The 14,546-nt window shown below is 36.8% G+C and overlaps 1 protein-coding gene across 5 annotated transcripts in view; it reads right to left on the bottom strand.

Moving 5' to 3' along the window:
• Positions 1-14,546, bottom strand: part of LOC112053903 (dystrophin, isoforms A/C/F/G/H) — a 702,364-nt gene that overhangs the window by 479,386 nt on the left and 208,432 nt on the right. The gene's annotated exons all lie outside the window — the stretch shown is intronic.

The following is a 14,546-nucleotide window of genomic DNA, read 5'->3' as shown; positions in this document are numbered from 1 at the left end:
CTGTATTCGATCCGTAAACGTGAATACTGACTGACCTCGTAATGGACTTAAACAAGAAATTAATAAAATGTTTAAAACAAAAACCTTTTCTCGAAGACTGTATTTCCGGCATTAAATATATTTTTTATAAAGCCAGACAAAGCGTCCCTTTGTCTCCATTGTGTTTTATCACGACACAAAATAAATAAACAAACAATTAATTTTCAATATAACTAATCCCCTATGAAAGCGTTTCCATTGTTGTTCGTAATGGACATAACTTTTAACGCAATTGGCTAATTGAAAGGACTTTTGACCATTACAAAAACCACCTATTGTATTTATAATACGAGTTTAAGTATATGACTGAGGGCCTAGTGGCAGTTTGATACTGTTACTATCGCGTTAACGTAAACGCGAATTTGTAAGGAATTGAAACATCGCCATCTAGTGGCACTACTGCACAACTGTTTCAATTCCATATAAATTCGCGTTTACGTCAACGCGATAGTAACAGTATGAAAATATGGAAAACTCCCACTAGGCACACTGTTGATAGTTTTGGTCATGGCTAGTTACCACTTGTACTGTTTTACCCACTGGTTTCACTCAGACTAAACTTGACTTCGTTTTTAGGGTTCCGAACGTACGTAGTACCAAAACGGAACCCTTATTTTTCATATTGAGTAAGTGACGATGGAGTGGGACAGAATCACCAAAGCATCGCCTGTTGAGACCCGAAAGCTGAAACTAACACAGAGGACGGAATGATTCTAAGGGCGTCTCCTACAAGACTCGGACCTCGGCTTAGGGCTATTCAGGAAGGGATAACCTTAGCCTGAGTGAATATGTCCGGACGCCCCCAAGACCCAGAAACCATCTACTGCAAATGCAAATAATCTTATTTGCATTTAGTAGATGGTTTATGTGAAGTTTGCACAAAATCGGTCGAGCTGTTCTTCATTTATCATATTTTTTATGCACAAATGAATTCAGGGGTAGTAGGGTAGAGGTAGGGTAGGGTAGGGTAGGGCAGTGTAGGGTACGGTAGGGTAGGGGTAGGGTATAAGTGCACATAAATCAAAGCGAAGCTAGTAGTAAATAAAAAGCGTAACATGGTACCTACAACACATTCAATGTCTAGCATCCATCACCCCGTCCTGCTACGCAGTGCAAAATTGCCGTGTTCCGGTTAGAAGGTACGGTTTACCGGTGGAATTACAGGCACATGAGGTTTAATACTAATGCTTCAGGTTAACGGGCGTAGGTCGGAACATTGCAGGATATGTTTTTCACACTACAATAACATTTTACCGCGGCTGGTTACCTCAGGATTCGTGATAGCCTAGTGGATATGACCTCTGCCTCCGATTCCGGAGGGTGTTGGTTCGAATCCGGTCCGGGGCAGGCACCTCCAACTTTTCAGTTGTGTGCATTTTAAGAAATTAAATATCACGTGTCTCAATCGGTGAAGGAAAACATCGTGAGGAAACCTGCATATCAGCGAATTATCTTAATTCTCTGCGTGTGTGAAGTCTGCCAATCCGCATTGGGCCAGCGTGGTGGACTAATGGCCTTACCCCTCTCATTCTGAGAGGAGACTCAAGTTCAGCAGTGAGCTGAATATGGGTTGATGACTCTAGTTACCTCAACAGGTGACAGAAGGGCTGGTTCATTTTGTGCGCAAAGGATCAGCCTGGCTGTCCAGCGCGGAAATGCAGCCAGTATTCTTGCCACCATTCCACTTGGGAATGGTTTGTATAGATATTAGGATAAGTTAGCTTAAGTTTCGTATGGTATTCATTCCCAATACAAAAAAAAACACATGAGGCAATAATATTCTATTGGCTGATGCCAACTTAACAATGGTTAAATGGGTTGATAATGATTTTAACAGTCCACCACAGGGCCAAGAAATTACTGAAATTACTGGTATATTGCGATGGTTAGTTCTGTGGTGAAAGATGAAGTTCTATAGATTGAAAAGTTCCTGGGCGCACCTTTTTATAAATCTAGGGCCATCTTAGTATGGTTGATGAACCACCACAATCTAGACCAGCATACCAGAGAAAACGCGAGACTACATTCAAATTTATGCGGATTCTTCATCAACAGCTTTTTACGCAACATATCTATCCTACGTAGTTAACTGGTTCCTGGTGAGATGTTAAAATGCACGAAGGTTTAGGGTCATTTCAGACACAGCGTGTTTCTTTTGCGCGTATACGGTCTTTTCAGCACACGCGCTTACACACGCACTATATTACGCGCTTCGAAAAACCGGAGTCGCGTAAATTGGCATATCTCGGTGCGTTCTCTCGAGCTGGTGTCGTGTCAGTATCTCTGGGAGGTGTCACTCGCGGCTCGCGCTTATACGAGCTTAGAAACGCGTCAACGCTCGTACGAGTTGAGCGTGTGCCAAAAGACGCGCCTACGAGTACATACGCTTCCAAAAACGAGCTCATACGCGCGTATAAAACGCTAGTCTGAAACCGCTCTTACGAGTACAAGACAGCAAAATAATATTCATGTAGTGTCAGCATTATTTTCTTACAGTCAAGACTTGCTCTGACTTGTTTCTAACAATAGTTTCATTACTTGCGTTCGTACTTCAGCAATTTCACAACGTTTTACTAAAATAGTAGTGCATGCTTTGTTGAATATGCATTCCTCACAGCTGTTTCGCTTTGTTTACTTATGCAATGAAACTTTCTAGCAATATATTTGGATACTGGCTGACACCGCGCGGTTTCACATGCGTGGTTCCCGTTCCCGTGGGAGTATGGGAATAATATACAGCCTATAGCCTTCCTCGATAAATGGCCTATTTGACACTGAAAGAACTTTTCAAATCGGACCAGTATTATACAAAATGTCGTTACAGAATAGGCTCTCAGAAGTTTATTGTGCTTCGAACCTAAAAATAGCTAACCATCTCTTGGAGGTCATTTTTGAGTTTACATAAAGGTAGAATTGGAAGAATAATAATAAAAATCTTTTATTATTCAAAGCCTTAAAAATAATGTACTTAAACAATAAAATCACCCTGTATTTACGTACCTACCCTATTATTCATGGCCCAAATTTAAACGTAGTCCATAAAAACCTTCCGCCCGCTCGCTCGGCGCATAATTTTCCACGCTAAACAGGAATCGGTAAAAAACGTCTTCATTTCCAGAATTTTTATGAACACCCCGTGTAATGTCATTTTTTTGCATGCCTACTAAAAAGTTTCCGGATATTTTGTATCTTGTTACATAATTAGTAAAAGTACTTTATAATTTGAATTCAAGTATTAATAATAAGTAAAGTTTACCTGTAACTGAATTCAGGGTCAGTTGGGTTATTCACTACTTGGGCGCCTTTCAAAGAATATATCTATACTAATATATAAATCTAAAGAGTTTGTTTGTTTGTTTGATTGAACGCGCTAATCTCAGGAACTACTGGTCCGATTTGAAAAACTTTCAGTGTTAGATAGCCCGTTTATCGAGGAAGGCTAAAGGCTGTATATTATCCCCATATTCCTACGGGAACGAGAACCACATGTGTGAAACCGTGCGGCGTTTTTTCTAAAAGTGACCGACTGAGCGTATCACCCAAGTAACGTTAAAATTTTCGCTTACCATCTCACAACAAAGGCTTTTAGTTCAAACAATCACGTACCTGTGAACAAAAATAAGAAAATAAATTTTCAGTGAACTAAAAAACACTTAAATGGATGCCCTAATGATTACCTAATATTATAAATAAATTTTAAACTTTAGATTTAGACAGTTGCATGCGGTATAAACTTAAAATAGATTTGCATTTTATTTTTTTGGTCCTTGCATTTATGTTTAATGATTTTATTATTTGTATGTCTGTTGGTAGACCAAATAAAGAGAAAAAAAAAATTCTCCATAATAAGTGCATCAATAAGCATTAAAAACATCCGCAGAAGAATTAAGTACTACACTAGATATTGTAATAAACAAAAGCAGAAGAACTATGAAAATTTTGCTCACGCAAGTTACCAAACACGAGTCACACGATTAAAATAAGGCCGGCCACATACACTCGTTTTTTTTTCCGAATCCGATTTCCGTATTCGGAAAACCGATCCGATCAATATAAAATATATCAATTGACGCACACGTACGCTTTTTAAACGGAATAAATTCCGTGCGTATGTAACGAATGCGAGCCCTTGCATATACATTCCGAATGAGAAAAACGCGTCTGCGCCTCACGGAATATTATTATATATATATATATATATATTATTTTATTATATAAATAAATAAATATATATATATATATATATATATTGTATACGGCCGGTCTAAGAGTCGAGGTAAAAAGAAAGTAAGTACAATCAGCCGCAGATATTTGTAACATTAAATCCATCGCACTCAAAACGTCACAAGCTTCTAGTTTGAGTTGGTGTCATCAACCCATATTCGGCTCACTGCTAAGCTCGAGTTTCCTCTCAGAATGAGCGGGGTTAAGCCAAAGGTCTACCACGCTGGCCCAATGCGGATTGACAGACTTCTGTTACAAATAGTCCCTGCTTCCCGCCTATTTCGTATAGGTAAGTGTCGCCGCCTAGCGTATAGTAGCGTCATTTCATTTCATACTTTTATGACTTCCGGTTATTATAGTTAAATTTAATTAAGTAACAATGATTATCAATCCGAACAGTGGAGAGGTTATTATTAATGATTTATATAAATATAATTATTTATTTTACATGATATAAATTCATCATTGGTTATTTTACTCTTGACAACTATGACGTCACGTTATGATTTAGTTTGTATTTAATTTCTCAACTTTGTGTTTCGATATTTTAATATTATTTTACGATCGTTATAAATATCTTTTAATTATTAATGTGTTTTAGATAGAATTATAACGTTTGGTTTGTATAATAATACTCCGGAACTATTATTAAAACGTACTTGTATTGTTAACATATTCGTGCTACCAACAGTAGACACTAACTTTGCAAATATTATAAAATAGAGGGTTGTTTAGCAGATTCATTGATATACTACCATCAGCGTGTAATATTAACATTATAGCGGAAGCTATGCTGAAATTGTTATCGAATAAATTTGTGTACAGTGAAAATATTATTTTACTTCTCCCACCTTCTGTAACACTTCACACACGCAGAGAATTAAGAAAATTCTCTCAGGTTTCCTCACGATGTTTTTTCTGCGCCGTTTGAGACACGTGATATTTATTTTTTTTTAAATGCACGCAACTGAAAAGTTGTAGGTGCATGCCCCGGACCGGATTCGAATCCACACCCTCCGGAATCGGAGGCAGAGGTCATATATAACCCTAGAGTTATGGGAAATACTCCCGAGCATCCTGTATAAGAGCCGAAGTAAACAAACAAAGTACATTGTACAATCAGCCACAGATCTTTGTAACATTAAATCCATCGCACTCATAATGTCACGAGCTATGAGTGTTCTTGTCCGCGTTCAGCGAAGCTGTTATCTCCGTAACCCATTTACAGACAAAGCACACGAGATATTACGGATGTAGTTTCGAAAACAGATTATGCATTCTATTTCAAATGTGGAGTGAAAACAATGGTGAGTGTAACCACTATATTTACAGTTAAAAACTTTATACAAAAATAAATGAAGTGAAACGAGTGAATACGCTATATCTAATGCACTTATATCGTCAACGTAATATGCTTTATGTTTAAAGTTAAACAATGAACAACAAATACCTGTATAATGTATGTTTTTTTTTTTAATATTAAATAATTAACAGGAAAAGCAAAGTTGAGGAATTAGAGGTTAGCTTGGTGTTGGTATGTGAGCGTAGAGATGAAAATCATATTACCAGATAAATGATGAAATTGCAAGTGAAGAGGAATTATTCGAGACAAAAACGCCAAAAAAGGCTTAAATTTCACAAACTAAGTAGCCATTTTACTATAACCCTCTTGGGCTTAGGATACAAAGTTAAACACAAACATCATCCGCTTTAACATCTTATTGTATACCTGTTACATTATATCCATTGCACTCATGTGTCAAGAGTTATGAGTGTAGTTCTCCCAAAAGAGTAAAACGAGAGTACCCAAAGTACTCTTTACATAGCTAAGAAAATCTGCATAAAAATCGGTCCATCTGTTTTGTATTTACCATGCCATAGACCGAGAGATACATTATTACCCACAGTAAGCCAAAAACGATAACTAAATTGCGCCGTGGTTCACAAATAGTCACCAAAGTAGTACTTCGAAATACAAAACAAAACATCAGCTGTATGTAACATCTTATCCTACACCTGTTACATTATATCCATCGCACTCATGTGTCACGAGATAAGTTTACTTGTCCCAATTGGGTGTCGCAGGCACTTACGTACACCGTACATAAAGTACATAGCTAAGAAATTTGTTTCCAAATTCATTTTCTATAAAAAGATTGACTGACTGACTGAAAGACTGAATCCAAATCTATCTGTTTTGTATTCACAATGACTAGACCGAAAGATACATTAATAGACACAGTAAGCCAAAAACAATAACTTTTACAGAACAGAAAACGCTAGAAACTAAAACTTTTTATTTCTATAATATGTGTTAACTACCTACATTACGGTAACAAATGGTCACCAAAGCAATACTTCGTGATACAAAACTACGACAAAACATTTGCTGTATGTAACATCTTATCCTTCACCTGTTACATTATATCCATCGCACTCATGTGTCACGAGTCATGAGTGTACTTGTCCCAATTGAGTGTCGCAGTCACTTATATAGACCGTTAAGGAACAAAGCAGAAAATACTATAGCTATGTGATTTTCACCTCAAGGCTCGAGAGTACTTTTTTTCTTTTTTTGTGTTGAGTGGATGAAGTTACAATCTTATTGGTAAAAGTGACTCTGTAGCACTAAAACACTTCGGTATATTTTTCAAGGTACGAGCAGAGCCAGACCTATTTACCTGAGAGTTTTCTTAATTTTTTGCGTGTGTGAAGTCTGCCAACCCACATTTGGCCAGCGTGGTGGACTATTTGGCCTAATCCCTCTCATTTTGAGAGACTCGAGCTTTTAAATATGAGTTGATTATGATGATGATGATGACTTGCAGACGCTCGCGACATCAGCCGCCCTAAAACCTACTCTCTCGCAAAATCCATTCTTAGTGGACATCTTTCCATTATAAACTACAGTCAAGCGGTTTTCTACCTTTCGCTTTTATATATTTAGATAAACAGTCAGACGCCCCGCTGTTTCACCCGCATATATTGGAAAATCAACATTTCCAGTTTATGTGCTAGATGAATTAAAAAAAATTGGTCATTATGAACTTCCGCAAAATAAGCCTGCTTCTATTCAATTTAAGGATTTATTTTGTTTTTTATGCCATATAGTAAGTTCTATATTCGGCTAGCTCCCAGGTATCAGCTGTGAGGTGGTTGACCCGATCTCTATCGATCCCATTCACGCGTAGATGTATAAGGTACTACTTACGGGAAATGGTGCTTGGTAGATAGTTGGGATACTTTGATTTATTTTTAACCGACTAAGATAAGATAATGAATTTATATTTTTATTTTTTACAAAATAGCCCTTTACTAGTAAAGGGTATTTGTAGTAAAGGGTATTTGGGTAAAGGTAATTGTAGTAATTTTTTTAAGAGTTTACATCGATTTAATACAAGTCAAATTTATGTTAAAACATTTAAGTATGTTACCGTAATAATATACCGAAAAATAACACGTTAAATTATAATCAATATTTTCAGTTCACAATATAACGGTAGATTATAATATCCAGAGTGAGATTATAAACGTATTTTACAATCTTCCTGTGACATTTACATGCAAAGTAAGGCTTGCTTATTTGCACTGAAATGTAAAAAATTCGCAAAGTGTAAGTGAAAGAAAATCACGTTTGTTGTAAAAAGCCCCCTTATATAACAATTTTATTCTGTTTTTTAGTATTTCTTGCTAGTATAACGTAATGTGTACGGCGTGAATCTGAGTTTTGGTTCTCTACACTAGGACTAAAGTGAGGGTACTTGAGTCAAAATATACATTTCTGTGAAAGCCCAGTGACCTATGCCTCCGATTCCGGAGGGTGTGGGTTTGAATCCGGTCCAGGGCATGCACCTCTAACTATTCAGTTGTGTGCATTTTAAGAATTTAAATATCACGTGTCTCAATCGATGAAGGAAAAACATCGTGAGGAAACCTGCATACCAGAGAATTTTCTTAATTCTCTGCGTGTGTGTCTACCAATCCGCACTGAACCAGCGTGGTGGACTTTTAGCCTAACCCCTGTCATTCTGAGAGAAGACTAGAGCTCCGCAGTGAACCAAATATGGGTTGATAATGATGATAATTATTTATTTCACAGAAATATATTGGACGCGGTTGTTAGGTATATTGTGATCCCAAGGTTGGGGTAACTCCCCAAAGTATACAATTCGTTCCCCCACGCGGTGTATCATCCAGTTTGCATTGCGGCCGACACGCGTGACCGGCTTGTGAATGAAAGCCTTACGTAAAAGTTCGAATCTTGTGAGACTGAAAAGCAATACGTACTTTGCGATTCATTTCCAAGTAATATTTTTATGTTGAATTCATTTGACTCTAGATGGCGCTGTTCTAATTTTACGTCGCGCTGTTGAATTTTCATTCTGTTGGAAATTAAATATCAAACTGCCAGGCAAAAGAGATTTTCAACTAGTCAATGTTCCTTGGACGCGTTAGTAAACGGTTGAAAACCAATACGTACTTTGCGATTCGTTTTCAAGTAAGTAATATTTTTATGTTGAATTCATTTGACTCTAGATGGCGCTGTTCTAATTTTACGTCGCGCTATTGAATTGTCATGTTAAAAAGTAAATATCAAACTGCCAGGCCAAAGAGGTTTTCAACTAGTTATCCCTCTGACACGTTAGTTAAGTAAATCCTAAAACTTCATTTTGCCTGTGTGGTTGCTAAGCAACGGTTTTTCGATTAACGGGTTTCGATGTCATACGTCACTATCACTCTAAATGGTTTAACAACGTGATTTGTGTTGTACTATACTACCTGCAATGGCAAACCATATTTAGGGAATAGAAGAATGAGTTATCAAGCCATGCGAACTCGAAAGGGCAATTAGGTACAAAGTTATTTTTCCAGCTCACATCTGTTGTAAGTCCATAACGTAAACGAGTATAAATAGATTGGCATTGCAATCAACTCGTTACAGTTTGGGCTTGAGTAATGACATTCAAATAAACGTCTGCTCAGTGTCTAGATTTATTTCTCGGCACTGCCAGTCTTATTTAGGTGTTTATAATTTGAAGATATCTCTAACAAGTTAGGTATGTGTTGTATAAACTTAGTCCTGCATTCTGTAAAGATACAGCGTTGAGCTAACACGGCAACTTCGTTGTTATTGATACTTTATTTTTGCCAACCTTAACATAAAGCTCAAATTCGAATAAGAGACGAATATCTTAGGATTCTATGGATTCACCGTGCGGGTGCTGGGTCCATCGCGTGGTAGAGAGAAAAACACCAAGCAAAGTCCAGGACTTGTGACTACTGGATGTAGGGTTAAGGAATTCCTTGACGATCGATCAAAACTCCCCTTCTCTGCTCGTGTTGTTCTCCCTTCCTAACTACCCCTACCCTGTTAGAGTTCGTCGACGAATGTAAAATGGCGGAATATTACCCTAAGGTTCATTGAGATTTGGGAGGCTTTGGCCGTGGCTAGCTACTTTACCGGCAAAAACGTACCGATTAGCGTTCCGTATGATTTCGTGAAGAAACCGAAAGGGGTGTGGATTTACATCCTACTTCTAACAAGATAGCCCGCTTCCATATGAGATTGCATCACCACATCTGGTGAGATTTTAGTGAATCACTTGAAGAGCTTCGCCCTGCTATCAACTTGACATAACTTTAAATTCAATTTGATTTTTTTTAATAGTAAAAAACAATTAAAACATTGAACAAGCGAAAATAATTTAAGGATATTTCTAAAAATCTCTTTCTTAATAAAATTCTCATATTTTTCCGTAAGCAATAACGTACAAATGTCTACTCTTAGACTAATTGTTCTAAGATAACTCATCATAACTTACATTTTTCCGCTATAGCTTGGCAACGTCAGTTGTTACACTCCAGGAACAGGGAATGAAAAACGTACGACTGATGCACCTCACCTCCCCGCACGCATGATTTCACACCCGCGCAGTCTCCCCCCGTCGCCCGCATATCATGAGAGTGTCATCAACGATTTGCAAGACTATAGCGATAACGTCCAAATGTCTACTCTTAAACTTGTTAGTTAACTGGATATTCAAAAGCATCCCTCAAAGTAATACCTCGTCCCGGAAAATTCCCAATTCAATTATAAAATTAACAAATTAAATCACGTCTTCATCAAAATTCGACCGAAAAAGAACTGAAAGTTTCAAGAACACTTGGGATTTACAACGATTTGAATAAAATTCCTTTGAGAGACTTGATAAAAATTTGCATAATATATTTTTTCTAATTTACAGGTCAACTTCTTTCAAAATTCCAATCATCAAGTTTTAATTGTTTTGTTTTATAACAGTGACTAACGACTACTAAACTATTACAAATTTCCTAAAAGATATATATTTTCAAACGAAATTTTAGCCTTAAATCTAAAGCCGAAGACTTTACTCTTTTGTTCTTTCTTTCCTCATTTTTCTTTTGATTCGAAAGACGTAGGTTCGAATCCGGTCGAGGACATGCATCTCCAATTTTTTAGCTTTTTCAATTGCTTCAAACGGTGAAGGAAAAACATCAAGATGAAATCTGCATACCTGCTAACCCCTCTCATTCTTTTAAAATAATTGTATAACTTTTTAGTAATAGAATTACAAATGTAATAAAAAAATCATTTACGTTAACCTGGTTCTAGCATTTACAATTTATAATGCCTAATTGAGCTGGACTACTAATTTAACCAATCGCAGCTACCCATATATAAAGAAAACTTATACGCAAAATAACAATGTCGGTTTATTAAAAGATAAGGTAGAAAAATTCATTAAACCTAGTTTTATATATGAAAATTGGTAAGGAAAAAGGGCACCTTGATTAGAACCTTATCCGTTGGAATCGATATCCGGGTAAAATGTAATTTTGGATAATCGAAAGCAGAACCCCGGTGTAAAACGTGCGCAGAACGTTCCGAATTTCATTATGAAATTGTTAACTGAATCGCGCCTTGAGCATTCCTATGGGATACGATGGAGGAAAATTTTTGAAAATGTGTTCTTTTCACACAATTTTATGGTAATATCTTGTAGGGATTAGGTTATAGAAGGCTAGCATATGACTTAACCTTACCGTACGATTATGAAAATTGTTAGTTAATAATTATTTTAACTATATTTTAATACAGGATACTATGGGATGGGAATCCAGCCGCGTAATTCCGTATGAGTTTATTTCACCGTATGATTATGAAAATTGTTAGTTAATAATTATTTTAATACAGAATAATATCGGATGAGAATTCAGCCGCATAATTCCCGTTTCTTCGGTAATACTGGTTTAAAATATACCTGATGTGACTCGGTGATAATGTAGCTAATAAAAAAAAAATTAAAATCTGTCATGCAATTAAAAAAATCTTTTCTCTTTAAATTAATCTTAATTTTAAACAAGACTATCAGTTCAAAATACAATTCCTGGATATGTTAATATTGACTTTATCGGACCCTTAACTTTTTTTAAGCAAGAAAAACTAAATTCGACTACACCTCATGTAGCTATATCATCTTGTGTTGTACTATGTTTCGTGTAACAATTAACGTAATCATAAATACAGAGCGGGGCACAATAATGTACCCCTAAAATAGCAATAAAACAAGCTAACAACTGATTAAAATAGTTAAGGCACGCAATATATTAAGTTAGGTACCAACAAAATACAATTTGTCGCTCCCCTGGGTGGAATGAAATTTTCAGACTCTTCAAAGCCAGTACAAACTATTGCTGGGGCAAACAACAAACTCACTGCCCTGAATAATAACTGTTACAATCATAATAACTTACAGAATAATAATATTTCAGTTTAACCACAACAGTAATAGTCTAAGATCCAGCATTACAAACATATAACCTCATCGTTATTTATTATTGATAAGAAGTGAAATGATAGAAAATATTTACAGTGACACATTGCAAATAGGTTGCCTAATTATTAGTAGTTCCTAAATCTAGGAAAGCATGAACTACATCAAAAGCAATTTTATACAGTTAAGCATATAATGAGCTTTCATTTATTACGACTAAATAACTGATGAGGCTATATAAATAAGTGTCCTCAACTGTTTATATCTTCCAACCCCACAGTTGCAGTGTAAAATCAGGTAACCTAGTTGGGTTTTCAATTCTGTTGGGTATATTATTTTAACCAGTGTGCGATTTTTTTTATTAATCGATGAGGGAAACAGGTTAAATAAATTTAATAATTTAATACAATCTGGCCGCAACTTTACAACCTATTTGCAATACGTCATCAACCCATATTCGGCTCACTGCTGAGCTCGAGTCTCCTCTCAGAATGAGAGGGGTTAGGCCAATAGTCCACTACGCTGGCCCAATGCGGATTGGCAGACTTCACACACGCAGAGAATTAAGATAATTCTCTGGTGTGCAGGTTTCCTCACGATGTTTTCCTTCACCGATTGAGACACGTGATATTTAATTTCTTAAAATGCACACAATTGAAAAGTTGGAGGTGTATGCCCCGGACCGGATTCGAACCCGCACCCTCCGGAATCGGAGGCAGAGGTCATGCCAACACTGGGCTATCACAGCTCATAACGTAATTTGCAATGTGTCAATGTTATTACTTTCTATAATTTTTTTTCAATAACAGATGAGGGTATATATTTCTTATGCCGGATCTCGTACTATTAGGGTCTGTCCATATCATACGCAAGACCGCCTTAAATAGGTCAAGAAGAGCTTTACGACGTAATCAGCTTGTGTCGGGCCGACTCATCCAATTTGATTCGCCAATTTTTTACATACTCAAGTTACTGACAATCGCCAAGCTATGCCGGAAAGGCCGTATAGACCAAGAGCCAGAAACAGCGAGACCTTCGCCATTTTATAAAAACTGAATGGTTGTCAGCTCATGCTACTACTATAGTAAGTAGGTACGGTAGCCAATTATGGTTAGTTTGAACCGTGGTTACTTTTGGAGGGTTTCAACCATGTAAGTATAAAGCGTAACCTATACTAATACTAGCGGACGCCCGCGACTTCGTCCGCGGGAAACTCAATGGGAACTTTCAACTACCCCTATCCTACCACTTCAATTTTTATTTTTTTTATGTCATAAGAACCTTCTCCTGACAATATATCAAAAAAAAAATGTAATATCGGCCCAGAAGTTCTCGCGTGATGGCGTGACCAAGGGATATATTATGGACTAGCTGACGCCGCGCACTTTTTACCCACGTGGTTCCCGTTCCCGTTGGAATACGGGGATGATATATAGGCTTCTGGATAAATGGGCTTTCTAACACAGAAAGAATTTTTCAAATCGGACCAGTAGTTCCTGAGATTAGCGTTCAATCAATCAATCAAACAAACAAACAAACTCTTCAGCTATATAATACTCGTATTAGTATAGATTATTTTTTATATTTATAGATAATAAAGTGGTAAAGTTTGTGGTATTGTAGAGAGTTATCTCCGGATCTGTTGAATTTTAAAAATAATTACAACAAGAACTAAGACAGATTTCGAACATGCTTATATCCTAAACTAATCCGATCTCTGAGACAAATCCATACTATTCAGGGGATATCTTTATCGTTCGTCCTCTGTCCGCAGCGTAGATATGTCCGATTTAAATCCGAGGCACATCCGAGGTATGCTTATGGATGACGGAGAGAGAACGACGAAAGTTGGATGTACTGCGTAAACTAGCACGCAAGATTATTCTATGACTACTTCGGAGCCTTCCGAACCGGTGGTAGAATCTTTACAAACAGTCAACTGACGTGTCAAAAGTGCTTGTAAACTGAGCCTACTTGAAATAAATGATTTTTGATTTTGATTTTTATTTTGAGCGTATTTTCACGGATTTGCTCTTACTGCGGTTACAAAACTAGCTGCTAGCAAAATGGTCTTATTGTTCTCGTTAATTTCATCATCCGCAATTTTTATTACTATTATTTTTAAAACTAAGTTTGTTTGTTACGCTTTAATACCTTGAATATTTAATCTATCACAAAAGTTTTTTAACATATTTACTATTGCGAATGTATAAATTAGTTTAATGAGCTTTGACGTCATTATCATCTATACTAATATTATAAAGCTGAAGAGTTTGTTTGTTTGATTGTACGCGCTAATCTCAGGAACTGCTGCTCCGATTTGAAAAATTCTTTCAGTGTTAGATAGCCCATTTATCGAGGAAGGCTATATGCTATTTTATCCCCGTATTCCTAAGGGAACGGGAACCACGCGGGTGAAACCGCGCAGCGTCAGCTAGTTCAACATAATTATTATCAAAAATACATATACATTGTCAGAAGTAGGAG

Source organism: Bicyclus anynana, chromosome 22, assembly GCF_947172395.1.
Source record: "Bicyclus anynana chromosome 22, ilBicAnyn1.1, whole genome shotgun sequence".
Lineage (NCBI taxonomy): Eukaryota > Metazoa > Arthropoda > Insecta > Lepidoptera > Nymphalidae > Bicyclus > Bicyclus anynana.
Note: the sequence above shows the minus strand (reverse complement) of the source record. Positions and strands in the feature narration are given on the sequence as shown.